This window comes from Ascaphus truei, chromosome 2 (assembly GCF_040206685.1).
Source record: "Ascaphus truei isolate aAscTru1 chromosome 2, aAscTru1.hap1, whole genome shotgun sequence".
Taxonomy (NCBI): domain Eukaryota; kingdom Metazoa; phylum Chordata; class Amphibia; order Anura; family Ascaphidae; genus Ascaphus; species Ascaphus truei.
Window position 1 is genome coordinate 370,692,559 of NC_134484.1, and position 12,948 is coordinate 370,705,506.

At 43.8% G+C, this 12,948-nt stretch overlaps 1 long non-coding RNA gene across 2 annotated transcripts in view; it reads right to left on the reverse strand.

Annotated features, from left to right (window-relative positions):
- Positions 1-8,855: 8,855 nt before the first annotated feature.
- LOC142487527 (uncharacterized) overlaps positions 8,856-12,948 on the reverse strand; it is a 33,987-nt gene continuing 29,894 nt past the window's right edge. Inside the window, exons 2-3 of one of the 2 annotated variants that reach the window (XR_012799249.1) lie at positions 9,361-9,521; positions 8,856-9,254 (exon numbers count right to left, since the gene is read on the reverse strand). This is a non-coding gene — a long non-coding RNA (uncharacterized LOC142487527). The remainder of the gene's footprint in view (positions 9,255-9,360; positions 9,522-12,948) is intronic. The other variant, XR_012799248.1, reaches the window with a different exon arrangement.

Sequence of the window (12,948 nt, forward strand, 5' to 3'; positions counted from 1 at the left end):
AGTTGTCCTACAAAAAGTAAAAAATTAATATATATGGTGGCAAAAGGTAGCACTGAGTGCTCATTTGCATGTCATTTCCCAGAATCCCTTGCTGCAGTGGAAGCGCTGTATGCTGGGCGATAATGGGGAAAGACAGGGTTGCAGACCTGTCTAAGACATGCAAATGAGCATACAGTAATATTTACAGTTGCTTTATATATATATAGATATATATCTCTATGTGTGTGTTTGGAAACATGTATTGGCTCAGCTATCGTGGATGACATCATTATGAGTAAACATACACAACTTGACCTGCATGAAGGGATTATGTGTAATGATCTTCCAAATAACACACACTGCAACCTTCTACCTTAAAAAGCATTCAACATGTTTGCCCTATAGTTGAAAGCAGAATGTATGTGTGAATCTTTGTACAAACAATGGGTTAACATGCATAACCACAAAACACATCCGCACTCATTGTTTGTCACAGTAATTTATAAGTTCGTTATACTGTGTCTGTGCACACAAATGCCTAATTCACTTTTTCATGTATGTGTATTTGATACATTTACACGCCCAGGGCGTGTGGATTTAACCTCCGGGCGAGAAAATATTGGCCCAAGCAGAAAACGTGCTTTTTTTAAAAATTTCCCCGCTCGCGCTGAAAATTAAAAAAAATAAAAACTCCACCTACCTGATGGCTAATTGGCACGCGCTCCCAGGCTTTGTGGGCGCGCGGCCAGGCTCTATATGAGCCTGCCCCCAACGAGCGGCCATTCTTTCTGGCCGGAGATCTATTGGAGAGTAAGTACTCTCCAATCTCTGCATGCTGCGGCCCCTCTGATCCTTCCCTGCCTCCTGCAAGCCTCCTCCACGCTTCCCGCATGGGGCAGGAGATGGTAGGGGGGTTGTCCCCCCTTCTGTCCCTGTCCCCGCTTACCCCGTCTTCCTGCTGATCCCCGCGCGGGGCAGGAGATGGTAGTGGGGTGTCCCCCCTTCTGTCCCTGTCCCCGCTTACCCCGACTTCCTGCCGATCCCCGCGCGGGGTTGGATATGGTCAAGGGGGGGGCGAGCGGGACAGTGGTCGCGTGGCCTTTCCTCAGCTTCCCGCTGTCGTGTGTGTTTGTGTGTATGCATGGGTGTGTGTCTGTGTATGCATGGGTGTGTGCATGGGAGAGTGTGTCCAGCTATCTTCATGACGGCGCAGCATAAGGTGTGTGGGGGGGGGCATCTGCCCGTCTGCCCGTCTGCCCGCTCGACCACAAGCTTCATGCCGGCGAGGGGAGCAGGGCAGTGGCGGCCACGGCGGGGCTGACTGTCCCCTGGGGTGCCCGCTGGGGGACACATTGCAACGTGCCTGCCACCTCCCCAAACTACGACCGCGTGAGGTATGGGGGGGGATGTCGGCCTGCCCCCCCCCCTCCCACGAGCAGGAGATGGGCGCGGGTGGGTGGGGGAGGAGCGTGGTGGTGCTGGTCGCGGCCTTTCCTTCCACCCCCATGTGTGTGTGTGTCTGTGTGTGTCTGTGTCTGTGTGTATGGGAGAATGTGTGACACACCAGAGGTACCCCCCCCAATCAGTCACCCCCCAGTCAGTGTCAGTCATCCCCCACCCCCAGTCAGTGTCAGTCACCCCCCACCCCCAGTCAGTGTCAGTCCCCCCCACCCCCAGTCAGTGTCAGTCACCCCCCACCCCCAGTCAGTGTCAGTCACCCCCCACCCCCAGTCAGTGTCAGTCACCCCCCACCCCCAGTCAGTGTCAGTCACCCCCCCACACCCAGTCAGTGTCAGTCACCCCCCACCCCCAGTCAGTGTCAGTCACCCCCCCCCACCCTCAGTCAGTGTCAGTCACCCCCCCCACCCCCAGTCAGTGTCAGTCACCCCCCACCCCCAGTCAGTGTCAGTCACCCCCCACCCCCAGTCAGTGTCAGTCACCCCCCAACCCCAGTTAGTGTCAGTCACCCCCCCCACCCCCAGTCAGTGTCAGTCACCCCCCACCCCCAGTCAGTGTCAGTCACCCCCCACCCCCAGTCAGTGTCAGTCACCCCCCAACCCCAGTCAGTGTCAGTCACCCCTGCCCCAGTCAGTGTCAGTCACCCCTGCCCCAGTCAGTGTCAGTCACCCCTGCCCCAGTCAGTGTCAGTCACCCCCCCACCCCCAGTCAGTGTCAGTCACCCCCTCCACCCCCAGTCAGGGTCAGTCACCCCCCACCCCCAGTCAGTGTCAGTCACCCCCTCACCCCCAGTCAGTGTAAGTCACCCCCCACACCCAGTCATTGTCAGTCACCCCTGCCCCAGTCAGTGTCAGTCACCCCTGCCCCAGTAAGTGTCAGTCACCCCTGCCCCAGTCAGTGTCAGTCACCCCTGCCCCAGTCAGGGTCAGTCACCCCTGCCCCAGTCAGGGTCAGTCACCCCTGCCCCAGTCAGTGTCAGTCAGTCACCCACCCAGTCACCCCTGCCCCACCCAGCCACTCACCCAGGCAGCCACTCACCCAGCCAGCCACTCACCAAGCCAGCCACTCACCCAGCCAGCCACTCACCCAGCCAGCCACTCACCCAGCCAGTCACTCACCCAGCCTCTCTCTCTCTGTGTATCACCCACCCTCTGTGTGTGTCACCCACCGTTTCTCTCCTCTGTCTCCCCCACACTCTCTCTCTCCCCCCACACTCTCTCTCTCCCCCCCACACTCTCTCTCCCCCCACACTCTCTCTCTCCCCACACTCTCTCTCTCTCTCTCCCCACACTCTCTCTCTCTCCCCCCACACACTCTCCCCCCACACTCTCTCTCTCTCTCCCCCCACACTCTCTCTCTCTCTCTCTCCCACACACACTCTCTCTCTCTCCCCCACACTCTCTCCCCCACACTCTCTCTCTCTCCCCCACTCTCTCTCTCCCCCACACTCTCTCTCTCTCCCCACACTCTCTCTCTCTCTCCCACACACTCTCCCTCTCCCCCACACTCTCTCTCTCTCCCACTCTCTCTCTCTCCCCCACACTGTCTCTCTCTCCCCCACTCTCTCTTTCTCTCCCGACACTCCCCCACACTCTCTCTCTCCCCCCACACTCTCTCTCTCCCCCACACTCTCTCTCTCTCCCCTACACTCTCTCTCTCTCCCCTACACTCTCTCTCTCTCTCCCCCACACTCTCTCTCTCTCTCTCTCTCCCCCCCCACTCTCTCTTTATTTATATATTTTATTTTAAAGCGGGGTTGGGGGCAGTACTAGGGGCGGGACTAGGGGCGGGGTAGGGGCGGGACTAGGGGCGGGGTTGGGGCGGGACTAGGTGGCGAGTAGATTTTTTGGTTGGGTGACTAGATTTTTGGGTGATTTGTCGAACACTGTATATATATATATATATTACTGATAATCTATGTTGCACCTATAAACAGGCCATTACTGCCTCATCAAGTCTTGCATGGAAGATTGTGCATTCAAAGGCGAAAATTCATAATTTGCACAAACCCATTTCGTTATGTTTAATTAAAGCTCTTTTTTCGCTTCATGTAGTATACTGAGAGCATAAATAGGAACATGTACCATATGGTATTTAATTATGTTCATATGTAGCTCACTTCAGATTTTTATTTCGCTCATGTACCGGTGTGTGAAACCAGCTGCAATTAATATGTAATCACAGCATAGAGGAGAACACAGGGGGTGGGGTTGGGCACCGAGCCAGATCATAGGGTCATGTTACGGTCAAGTCTTGTGGACGGCTTACAGGTGGTAGAAACAAATAAAAGGTCAGGGTGCTGTCACGTCTTGGGGGAGGGACTACAGTTGTTACAAGCTGACAAGGTGAACAAAAGTTCATCACATTCATTTGAAATGGTAATTCTATGAAGACTTTCACCCACCAGGCCACTATATATGAAAACGTGCATTAGTCATTCGTTCACTCATATCTTCTTTTTACCTTATAGATATGCCACATTATCACACCAGTACCATCTGTGAGCTACACACTGCATGTGTTGATGAGTGTCAGCCACATTGAGCGCTACACCTGCTTCTCTTAAATGTTCACACAGATCACTAAAAACATTCATTCACATTTCCACAATTAGGTACTGAATTATAAGCAGAGTCAACTTTGCTGTCATGGTAGTGATGTGACAGTGGGTGGGGGAGTGGGGAATGTGGATGGACTGGGCGCTTCCCAATTAATATTAGATTGGTGTAATTAGTGACACACCTTAGATACACACAATAAACCTTACACCACAAAGTGATAATAGAAATAAAAGTGTACAAGTGCAGCTCAATTTCCTCTGGTGGGACAGTTCCAAGTCCCAGGATGTAGAATTTTCTTTTCTTGGGGTTGAGGAGGAGCGCAGGATAAGTTCGTGATATGTGAAAAAATAAAAATATATATAGTGCAGATGGTAGATCACTGCTAAAAAGATAATCAATAAATGAAATGAACTCACAAAAATCGTATTGTATTACTGCATGTCAGAGATCCATCTCTCTCTGACTGGAGCCCTTTGTGTAGCTGGGGTCAGGATGCCTCTCAGTGGAGTGGATGATATGCAAGTGAAAGAAACCACAAATAGTGCATACTGTATAAACTATAAATATGTATTAGTCACAAATGTTAAGGAAACTCACATTTTCCATAAATTCAATGGGTGGTGGAGAGAACCGCCGATAGAAGGGTGGTGGAGTGTAAGGCTGCTGCCCGGTGCTTCCTTTCACTTACACCTCACTGTGTAGTTCCGCATCAGTCTCTGCGGTTGCGTCACTTCCGGTTTCGCGTCACAGGTGAGGGCAGGAAGCCAAATTGGGTCTGGTGTCAGCAGTAGATTGCCAGTCCTTCAGTGAGCAGATTCTCTCCAAACTCTAACTCTACGCGTTTCGCACACTGCTTCGTCAGGAGTATGATTGTATGGGTGTGCTCTTGTGTAATATATAGGCCCATCAATTAGTTAGAAAGAGATATGTGTTTAATTTTAACCCCCTCAGCGCTCACACATAGCGCGAGGTCCAAAGCCCATAGGAGAAAATACATACATTTACAGTATACATGGTTAAATAATCTTTATTAAACTTGCTACATATAAAAAGTAAAAATAATTCTTTAAAAATTGTTTTTTCACAAACATGATATATGGGTATTTGTGTTGTATATATTAAAAATAGTAAATACCCACTAAAATGCTCATAAGTATTATTGCTAAGAATACACTTGATGTGTATGGAGGTAGAGAGGTAAATGGAGGAAGAGGAGAGAGGAAAGACATAATTAATATTCAATCATACATTATAAAGTTTATAACCTAATATTATAAAAAACCTTAATAAAGATTACAATAAATAAAATAAAATAAAATATATTTGTCAATACAAAGAGAGAATAAACACACTAAAAATAAAATAAGATATAATAGACTCATAAATTAAAAGGACAGTTAAAATGGACTGTAAAATTTAAGCTAAACTAAAAAAGCACCAATATCAATATCTACATTTAGACCTAGGGGGGACATAGTCTGAATTTTGTGGATCCAGTATGTTTCTCTTCTGGCCAGACTATTTAACCTATTGCCCCCCCGCCAATGTTTATTAACTTGTTCTATACCCATATAGAATAGGTATTTCGGGTCAGAGTTATGAAAATTTAAAAAATGTTTAGATAGGTTGTGGCTGATGAGACCTTTCTTGATGTTGCCCACATGTTCCAATATGCGGGTACGTATTGGTCTAGATGTGCGACCAATATACTGTAACCCGCATGGGCATTGCAATAAATATATTACGTAATCCGATTTGCAGTTTATATAACTTTCTACAATAAAAGTCTCCCCTGTTGTTTTTGAGGTAAAATTAATAATGTAAAGTAAAAAGTAATAATGAATTTTATCTTCAAAAATGCGGCACTGCCATGGGGACGAAATTTGCACCGAGTTATGCTAACATCTTCATGGGGATTTGGGAGGAGTTCATACCCCCCCATGATCCCGGTGCAAATCTCGTCTCCTGGCATAGATTTTTTGATGACGTGATATTCATCTGGAAAGGGAGTGAGGAAGAGCTACAAAATTTCTTTGGGGCCCTAGAAAACAATGACCGTAATATTTCTTTTACTCATAAATGGAGCAAAAACGAGGTAGAGTTTTTAGATTTAGTAATTTTTATAGAAAATAGGGAGTTGAAAACAAAGACCTTTTTTAAAAAGGTCGACAGCAACAATTTCATACTAGAAAATAGCTGTCACAATCCACAATGGATAAAAAACATCCCCTACGGGCAACTACGAAGAATTAAAAGAAACTGCAGTGAAGAAGAAATGTACCAACAACAGTCAAAGATCCTCCTAAACAGATTTAAAGATAGAAATTATAATGAGCATGTTTTAAAGAAAGCCGTTGAAAAAGTAAATTTAGTCCAAAGAGAAGAATTATTATTGGATAAAACCAAAGATAAAATAACTAACAATGAAACTAACTACAGTATGTCATTCCTTACGCCTTACAATAAAGATGCAAATGATATAAAAAGAATCATTTGCAAGCACTGGCATATTTTACAAAATGACCCCGTTCTCAGGGGCCATATTCCTGAGAAACCCAAAATCCTTTTCAAAAGAGCCCCAAATCTCAAAAATAAACTGGCACCAACTACTTTTAAAACCAAAAAAGAAGGCACTGCTAATACTTGGTTGGACAAACCAATAGGTTTTTGTGGCTGTTATTCATGCACGGCATGTAAATACAAATCAAAGGATAAGTTTAATTTTACCTCAAAAACAACAGGGGAGACTTTTATTGTAGAAAGTTATATAAACTGCAAATCGGATTACGTAATATATTTATTGCAATGCCCATGCGGGTTACAGTATATTGGTCGCACATCTAGACCAATACGTACCCGCATATTGGAACATGTGGGCAACATCAAGAAAGGTCTCATCAGCCACAACCTATCTAAACATTTTTTAAATTTTCATAACTCTGACCCGAAATACCTATTCTATATGGGTATAGAACAAGTTAATAAACATTGTCGGGGGGGCAATAGGTTAAATAGTCTGGCCAGAAGAGAAACATACTGGATCCACAAAATTCAGACTATGTCCCCCCTAGGTCTAAATGTAGATATTGATATTGGTGCTTTTTTAGTTTAGCTTAAATTTTACAGTCCATTTTAACTGTCCTTTTAATTTATGAGTCTATTATATCTTATTTTATTTTTAGTGTGTTTATTCTCTCTTTGTATTGACAAATATATTTTATTTTATTTTATTCATTGTAATCTTTATTAAGGTTTTTTATAATATTAGGTTATAAACTTTATAATGTATGATTGAATATTAATTATGTCTTTCCTCTCTCCTCTTCCTCCATTTACCTCTCTACCTCCATACACATCAAGTGTATTCTTAGCAATAATACTTATGAGCATTTTAGTGGGTATTTACTATTTTTAATATATACAACACAAATACCCATATATCATGTTTGTGAAAAAACAATTTTTAAAGAATTATTTTTACTTTTTATATGTAGCAAGTTTAATAAAGATTATTTAACCATGTATACTGTAAATGTATGTATTTTCCCCTATGGGCTTTGGACCTCGCGCTATGTGTGAGCGCTGAGGGGGTTAAAATTAAACACAAATCTCTTTCTAACTAATTGATGGGCCTATATATTACACAAGAGCACACCCATACAATCATACTCCTGACGAAGCAGTGTGCGAAACGCGTAGAGTTAGAGTTTGGAGAGAATCTGCTCACTGAAGGACTGGCAATCTACTGCTGACACCAGACCCAATTTGGCTTCCTGCCCTCACCTGTGACGCGAAACCGGAAGTGACGCGACCGCAGAGACTGATGCGGAACTACACTGTGAGGTGTAAGTGAAAGGAAGCACCGGGCAGCAGCCTTACACTCCACCACCCTTCTATCGGCGGTTCTCTCCACCACCCATTGAATTTATGGAAAATGTGAGTTTCCTTAACATTTGTGACTAATACATATTTATAGTTTATACAGTATGCACTATTTGTGGCTTCTTTCACTTGCATATCATCCACTCCACTGAGAGGCATCCTGACCCCAGCTACACAAAGGGCTCCAGTCAGAGAGAGATGGATCTCTGACATGCAGTAATACAATACGATTTTTGTGAGTTCATTTCATTTATTGATTATCTTTTTAGCAGTGATCTACCATCTGCACTATATATATTTTTATTTTTTCACATATCACGAACTTATCCTGCGCTCCTCCTCAACCCCAAGAAAAGAAAATGGTAGTGATGTACATTATTATTGTTAGATTACTACACAACATGTACATACACTGCATAACAGAACACTTAATTTTACAACGCATTCCTGCATGAAAATTGTATGTTGTATGGTTTTTACAATAAATGTGCAAATTAGGTTCACATGTACATTGATGTTAAGATGGATAATGTACAGCTTGCCAGAAACATATCATTGTCATTGCGTTATGTGATGCTGATATTTAGCCATAAATACTCCCACTACACAAACGTAATGTTAATTATGTACACATGTCAATAAAATTCTTATGTTATTCTTCTATATAGTTGCTCCTGAAGCTCATGTGTCACCTGACACTGAACATGTCTCATCACCTGGCTCATCCAGCTCATCATCAAGCATGGAAGGTGAGTATATGAGGTGCAGCACATCTAATGTGTACATTTGTAGATGTTAATTTGCCATGCTAAATAAATGCCTTTCACATGTAATTAACTTCACATCAGTTATTGTCACAGAAGATGTAGTGTTTCCTGACATGTATTGTGTGTGTTGTAAACTATCAGCTAGGAGTTGTGAGGGTACAACAACAAGCTTTCATTCATTCTTCTTTCACACTGAGTCGAAACATCATTGTTACTTCAAGCATAAACTTTTAATTTGACACAAATTAAAAATTATGGAAACATGTTATGTGTTACACTATGAGAACAACTATCATTATATTGAAAAACAAGTGAAAGTTCCATGGCAGTTCATAATGTCTTTCTTTATTTGTAGAACCAGATGTTGCCACTCAAGGACAAATTCACTCAAGTGACCATCAAGATGTTCCCATTCCTGGATTAACCCAGCATTCAAGTCCTCCTGCTCGTGACACCTACTCAGCTATTTCAGCTTCTGAAGAAAGAATCTTGGGTGAAGAAAATCGTCGCCATTCAGAAATGATGTCAGTGCTTGAAAGGATGATATCACTGCAGGAAAGGTCAATATCACAAATGTCACAAATTGAAAGAGTCATCATCCAAGTTCCTAAATAAATCCAAAATGTAAACAGGACATTACAAGCAATAGTTGTGAATCTAAGCCAAGCAAATCAGTTGCGAATTACAGCAAGAGAACAACAATTCCACTTTACCCATTCTGAGGATGGATCTTTACATGCTGCTACTTTTTCTCCAGAGTCATCAGTTCTTCATTCCCCAGTTCTGGATGATACCGGTACAGTAGGTGCAAGTTCTGTGCAGGTCCCTCTCAACATCCAACCGCTTACATCTGTTCAAAATCAGGAACGGACACCTACAAATGAGACACGAAAAATAAATTACTACTAGCCAGCTTTTGGAAAAAGATTAAAACACCAAAACAAGAAACTGCTCCACCATCAGTCGTGCAATGTTTAGCAACTGCTTCACAACTGCCACAGGCCACACCGTGCCCCTGAAGTGCCACAGCCCACACCCAGTGACCCTGAAGTGCAACAGCCCACACTTAGTGCCACTGAAGTGCCACAGCCCACAACCAGTGCCCCTGAAGTGCAACAGCCCACACTTAGTGCCACTGAAGTGCAACAGCCCACACCCAGTGCCCCTGCAGTGCAACAGTCCACACCCTGTGCCCCTGAAGTGCAACAGCCCACAACCAGTGCCACAGAACTGCCACAGGCCAGTACAAGTCGTACAGTTAAGCCAAAGTACTTGGCAAAGGGAAAAGGCAAACACAACAGCCAACAAGCAGGCCTATGACTCGCTCTCAAAAGGATAAAAAAAAAATCACATTCACTAAATTTGTTGGTGTCCTGGTGGTGTTTACTGCAGACTATTTTATAACATAGTGTATGTATGATCATGTACAGATGCTTGATAACATTCAAGTATGTCCTTGTACACATGAATGTTTAGAAATGCTCACTGACTGAATTAAGGCATATTTAATAACATATGAATATGTATTAATCATCAGTTGATTAATGGTAGAACATTATTACACACTTGCCATGTTAATAGAAGATGACATTCACTTAGCTCTTGTTCAAGATGAGATGTATGTGGGTTTTTTTGGTAATGTAGATAGTCATTTCATGCTAATATTATTGACAAACTTTAAGTAACTACCCATATAACAGCATACATTTTGATGTTGTGTTTTCTGGTGTTTTAACTCTGTAACACATTACTTACCTTAATTTTCTTCCATAGTTCATAATGTTGGCATGTGATTATGTATGATTTTTGGTTACAATAACAGATCTGTAAGTGTGTATGAATATATCTTTATTATCTCTGTATCTCTATGGATATATGTATACACACACAGTGTGTGTGTGTGTGTGTGTGTGTGTGTGTGTGTGTATATATATATATCTTATACTATATTAGTGAAAGCACTGTATGCCTGTCTGGATGTCCGGTGTCCCTAGGGGAAATCTCATTGGTCCCTTGGGCCGCCCGCCCCCGCACACCTCTCATTGGCCTGAGGCGGAGTGACGGGCCAAACACACACACACACACACACTAGGTAGGGGGGGCGCACGATTATGTAGGGGGGGCGAGAGCAGCTTCCAGGGAAACCTGGGGGCGGCCAGAGCTGTGCACGGGCGCTCCGTGCTGCTGCTTCTATGTCTGTGTCTTGCAGAGGGGGCGGGGCCAGAAGATCCGTGCTGCTGCTTCTATGTCTGTGTCTTGCAGAGGGGGCGGGGCTTCTCTCTGCACACAGACAAGCCCTCCTTCTCTTCCTGTCTGCTTCCCGTTTTCAGCAGCATGGGGGGTTGGGGGACCGGAGCATGTCGCCCCCCCCCAGGTGAAATTGTGGACTGATTAAGTGTGTGTGTGTGTGTTGGTGGTTGTGGTGGTGGGGGGGGGGAGTGACTGAGTGTGTGTGTGGGGGGGGGGTGGGGGGGATTGACTATGTGTGTGTGGGGGGTGGGGGGGATTGAGTGTGTGTGTGGGGGCGTGGGGGGGATTGAGTGTGTGTGTGTGTGGGGGGGGGGGGGAAGTGTGTGTGTGGGGGGGATTGTGTGTGGGGGGGATTGTGTGTGTGTGTGGGGGGATTGAGTGTGGGGATTGTGTGATTGTGTGTGGGGGGGGGTTGTGTGTGTGTATGTGGGGGGGGGATTGTGTGTGTGGGGGGGGGATTGAGTCCCCCCCTCCCTGCCCTTATATATATATATATATATATCTGACACTGTTGACAGCAAACAGGCCTTCTGTTAATGAGATATAAATGTTAGGACACTTGCTAAAATTATGGTATCACTATGATTGAGCCCCTAATTCACTGAGCTGTATTTAACTTGCAATATGATTACAACAAGGCCTACTTACACACATCAATGGCTTTAGTTTAGCACTCTATATATAATAAATATATATATATATATATATATTATATATATATATATATATATATATATATATATATATATATATATATATATAAAATCAGAATGAACAGTACAGGCCTTCATGGCTCAAAAGAGGCCTTGTTTGCTGTTAAATACAACTTCTACACAGCTGACTCAAAAAGGGCCTCAAACATACTCACCCAGTAATGTTATAAACTGTAATGAACTGTTAAGATAATTACAACAAGGCCTGTTTGCACACAAGGCCTTCAATGTAGAGATAGATATATATATACCTTAATATATATATAGATATATTATACGCCTAAGTTTTCTCCCACAAGAAATTTGTTACAATAATTGGCTGAAATTCTTTGGGTAAGATACTCTTTTCACAGGAATCGAAACTTTACTTTCGGCTTAGGCAATCAACATGTGCAAAACAAGTAGACTCTTTGAATTAGAATAACAATGCGTGTGAAATCATCTACAGTGCTATGATGAACAGATTTGTGGTTACACTTAGCTAGATTTAACCATACACACACATCTTTCTGTTTGTCTCTTTTTCTGTTTTTCTCTCTGTCTGTTTCTCTCTCTTTCTCTCTCTGTTTCTCTCTCTCTTTGACTCTCTATTTTAGTCTCTCTTGATATATACATAGATATAGATATATATAAATAAATATATTAATTAATTTATTAATTATTATTTAATTTATTAATAATTTATTCATTATTAATAATAACCGTTATTTTTGTGTATTGTATGTTTATAAGAGTGAATATAGCGATCTGGTATTATTGACATATAGGCTGTATAGTTCTAAATGATCAATTAATTCTTAATTGTTTAGGGTATATTAACGTGTCACTTAGTATCATTGTTTTCAGCCCTTAAGGAAGTAGAGTAACATCTACGAAACGCGTAGGGCAAGTGACATAGTCACTGTTTGTTTGGCATTGGACGTTTATGGACATTTGGCATTGGAGCCTTGTTTGTCACTGGCAGCTTTGGCATTCAGCACGCAGTAGCTGTCCCTTTAAGGCCACGGGTACTACCGCGCGCGGGAGCGCAGAGACATCCTGTTTGTGCCGGAGGAGGAAGTGAGGCGAGCGGCCACACGTGGTGCAGAGCTGTGGACCCCGCACACCAGCCTCCACAGCCGGCGTTGTTCCGGTCAACATCACAAGGGCGGCTTGGAGCTGAAGTCGTGGCGGAGCAGAGACATCACCCGGCAGGGAGACCATCTGTGCCAAGGACTCGTTCCTACCAACGCGGTTTTATGCCTTGCTGTCTGTAAGTAGGGCTCCAATTTTTCCATCCCGGATGACCTGCGGTTCTTTGTATTTGTCAATGCCATTCATGGCATAGTTCCTTTTATT